Here is a 4,280-nt window from a genome sequence, read left to right as displayed (position 1 = left end):
GGCCACAGCAGGCAATAAATATCGGAACTGCCTTGCCGATAATATTTATTCAAATAAAATAGAAAAAATGCATCCTAGCATATCCAAATACCCAGGTATTAGAGAATATGCACAGGAAAATACTTGTATTTTCATAATTTCATACCCATTTTTTTTCGGGGGGAGGGTGTAATTTCGATGAATTATCTCAATCGATGAAGCCACGAGATGTTTATTTCAACATGTTCGAAATGCATTACGAGAGGACGAATTGTCCACGTATGCCCAAATATTGGGCAAGACAAAATGCATATCAGGAAATTCCTTAATGGTATCAATTATCAATTCTCGAAAGCAGGATTTAATCATAAAAATGGTGTTACAGCCACAGTACTATAACATGTCACACTATGTATTTTCCCCCCCTGGAATTACAGCTCAATTATTATTCCCACACGGAACGGCAGAAGGGGACGCTCTTCTTGCTAAAGGAGATGATGGGAACTCTGGTGATATCGTTATCTCCACCAATTTTTCTTTATTTGGCGTCGCTTACAAAAACATATATGTAAGTAAACAGTTAAATAGTACGCCATCCGTGGATTTTTTTTAAGAGATTCATGATTTTATGATAACTTTGAGCGATGGTTTCCACCTAAGATAAGTTTCTGTTCTAATGATTTTTTTAAAACAAATGTTATATTGTCTTTGAAATTAAATGTTGATGAATATCCATGTCATAATTTAACAGAACATGTCATAATGTAGGTTTTTGATTGAATATCTCTTTCATAGTTATTTTCTAATCATACAGCAGTGGAGCTATTGAAGACGTATGATACAGCGTAAACGCTTACAGTCATCATTTAACTATTTGACCGCACCCGAAAAAAACTTAAATGCCTGCATTCTAAAGCCAGGTTTAACTTAAACCATGGTCCTGTTTAACTCTGAGCTATTAGCCAAAAATATAACAAATTTTGAGCTCATAATACTTAATGTGTCTTTTTTTCAAAAGCTTTGATGGAAGAAAATCATTTAAGTTGTCATTCTCGTACGGTTGTGTTTGAAGTGAGCAGCAAAACGTCCTGTCAAATGTTATTGTTCCTGTTTCTAACACAATTTACTCTATACATATTAATAATTAAATCTCAACTTTTAGAGATTAAATTAATGTAATCTTGAGTTCAGAATGATAGCCAATGCATTTGTATATACAGGTGACGTTATTCTCACATTGCTTCCATTTAAATTACTTCCTTCTTATCGCCCCCCCCCCCCCGAAATATGCGAATAGGTAAATATCAACGGCGCTGTTTCTTTCTCGACGCCCATCAACTCATACTCACCCGAGCCCTTCCCCCTCGATGACAATCGTGCGATCATCGCTCCATTCTGGACTGATATCGATACTTCGTATGGAATAGGTCATGGTGACGTCATGTATAGACAGCTACTTCTAACCAATCATACGACAGCACTTTTCGATCGAGTCAATGGGATTGTTCGTAATGTTTCACCGGATCGGGACACATTCAAAGCAACCTGGATGTTCATAGCAACTTGGAGTGATGTGGCTTATTATGACGCACTCGATCCGTCGGAGCTTGTAAGTGAAATTGAGCATACGAATGATGTAAATCTGCAAATTCATTGTTACGATGAATCTGTATAAATAAATATTATTAGATATCATGCGCCGTTCGTAAAGACTTCAATCGGTGGTATGTCACTTTATTCCCTTTTACTAAAAAAAAAAATCATTGACCAATAATATTGTCCCCCTCATTGAAGTTCGGTTCAGTCTACGCACGTGCTTATTGTAGTTTTAGGTCCATGATCCAAATGTGGCTTTATTTATCAAATATTTCTAAATTGATAAAAGGTAATTTACAATTGACCGAAAGAACGAAGCACATAAAACTTCAACACGTTGGTATAATCTCATTGTTATACATATACAAACGGTGACTCACTTCTATTTGCCTACTATCATTTAATTTCGTAGTGTTGCTACGTATGAAGGTAAGTCATCAATCAGAGATGATATTAAGAATTGCCATGCTTGAAAACCGTTTTACACTCCAGACTGTTCAACGCATGTACGTGATTCATTATTTTGAATTTTTAATCTGCTCTAAAAATAGGACGAAACTGCTGTTATGGTTCATTAATTTTCGATAAAGACCTTCCGTTTTTTTATTTGTCATTGACAGGCTACAGTGACTTTTACATCCCATCGGGTACACATTGAAAGAACAAGTGTACCCTCCAACAATAGTTGAAATAAAACGTGAAAAATCCAACTTTATAGAATAAGAAAGTGATTAAATTTTAAATATTGCTTAATTCATGTAGTTTCACAAAACTGTTATTTTTACATCACGGTCGGTATGCAAATGAGGTGACTGATGACGTCATCCACTCTATAATACGTTTTTTTTTTTTCATTCTATGAACTATTTTTATTTTTCTCCTCATTGTCATGTAAAACAAATTGTTATTCCTTTCTGGTCATGTGGAGTTGCCATTGTTTTTGTGGTTCAGTCAAGTTTTTCATTGTTGTCAAATCTTTCAAAATTGAAATATTATTTAATTCAAATAAATAAAAAACAAAACAAATGGTAAGGGAATTTGCACATCACCGAGTTGTGCAAATAACAGTTTTGTGAAAAAGTAAGCGAAGTTTTAAAATGTCATATTTTTTTTATTTTACATCTGAAATTTTCAGCGTTATGCTTGTTTGGTTTTCTCCATTGATTCAAATTAAAATTATTGAAGGAGTGGACTTTGATCTTTAGTGAAAGGTTGGAGAAAGGTATAGTGTTTATTGATTATAAGGAAAATTTGGGGAAAGAAACATCAGACGGTATTTACCGAATGATGCTTAGGCCTAGCACTTCTCAACCTTTTTTACTCGAGGACCACTTTGACTGTCATATTTTTTTTCGAGGGCCACCTACCAAAATTTTAGGAAAACGTCCATTCTGATGAAAGAATGTTCGTGAAATTGAACACAAAGCTCTGAAGCACATTCAAAACAAACAGTTTGAGAACCAATCTGCATTCGTAAATGCCCGGTTAATGGGCGACAGTCAACTACATGAAATATGCTTGCACACGAGGTTCACATCAAATCTAGATCGAAACCATTATAGTGTGCATTGGCATGTTTCGCAACATGCATGATACCTAAAAAAATAGTTTTGTTTGACCCACGTAGACCGATTAGACATAACATGTTCGGACAGGTCTGTGAAATATACTTTGGTATAGTTTTCCCCTATCCTTCTCGCGGCCCACTTGAGAGTGCTTCGCGGTCGACAAGTGGGCCGCGGCCCAACGGTTGAGAAGGTTTAAGGTATAGATATGCAAACGGCGATTCACTTATATTTAATGAACATTTTATGCAATCTCCGCTGATTGAAAAGTATATTTACAAATCCTAACCCTACTGATGCAGCCTACTTAATTTCATCTTTATAATATTTGCTAAGATATTGTGTCCTGACCTGCAACACTGGTGGTTAATGGCATACTATTAACATTTCAGTCTCATTTTAGGTATGGACTTGACAACTCAGAAATTACCAGATCTAGAATAGAAACAAATAATCGACACAAACTGGTGTCCACTAGGGCCCTAGGGACGATTTTTAGATTGGGGATGCTGATGTCAATTTGACAAGTCACCCCCCCCCCCCAAAAAAAAAAAAAAATAAATAAATAAATAAATAAATAAAATTGGGTTTAATATCTCAATTTTGTCACACCATTCGTGATTCTTGAGGGTGCTGCCTATAGAAAATATTCAACTAGAAACCCTGATTCCCAGGAACATGGGGTCCATATATTGTCGATGTTTCATTCTTATAAGCAAGCTGTCACGTCAATGAGCTCTCGTAGAAAATCCATAAATTTGATTGCACTATTGATAAGGTATCATTTACAAGATCTATATTTTGGGGGGTAATTCTTTTGTGTTTTTAGTTGAATACATTCCAGTGTGTTCTCTTGACGGATGGGGATTACTGCGGAGTAATAATGATCTACAACGATATCACATGGACTGGCCAAGAAAGCACTCCGCAAAAAAATGCTCAGGCAAGTACAATTTGTTATTATATATATTTTTTTTTCAACAAGTTCACACCTAGTTACCAATAATGCATATAGCATTCCCATTTATTTTAAAGCAGGATAAAAGGGCATAGCTGCCGCGGCTGGGGATCGAACCCGGACTTTTTAATGTATTGCCAGGCGCCTTTGACCACTGGGCCACGGCACAAGAATAAATATAT

The 4,280-nt window shown here is 35.8% G+C and overlaps 1 long non-coding RNA gene across 1 annotated transcript; it reads left to right on the top strand.

Annotated features, from left to right (window-relative positions):
• The first annotated feature begins 422 nt into the window (after positions 1 to 422).
• LOC129276101 (uncharacterized) lies at positions 423 to 4,067 on the top strand. Its single transcript, XR_010295641.1, has 3 exons — positions 423 to 547; positions 1,277 to 1,588; positions 3,970 to 4,067. It is a non-coding gene; the product is annotated as an uncharacterized LOC129276101 (long non-coding RNA).
• The last annotated feature ends 213 nt before the right edge of the window (positions 4,068 to 4,280 follow it).

This window comes from Lytechinus pictus, chromosome 14 (assembly GCF_037042905.1).
Source record: "Lytechinus pictus isolate F3 Inbred chromosome 14, Lp3.0, whole genome shotgun sequence".
Taxonomy (NCBI): domain Eukaryota; kingdom Metazoa; phylum Echinodermata; class Echinoidea; order Temnopleuroida; family Toxopneustidae; genus Lytechinus; species Lytechinus pictus.
The sequence above is the reverse complement of the archived record's forward strand: the minus strand, read 5'-3'. Positions and strand labels throughout refer to the sequence as shown.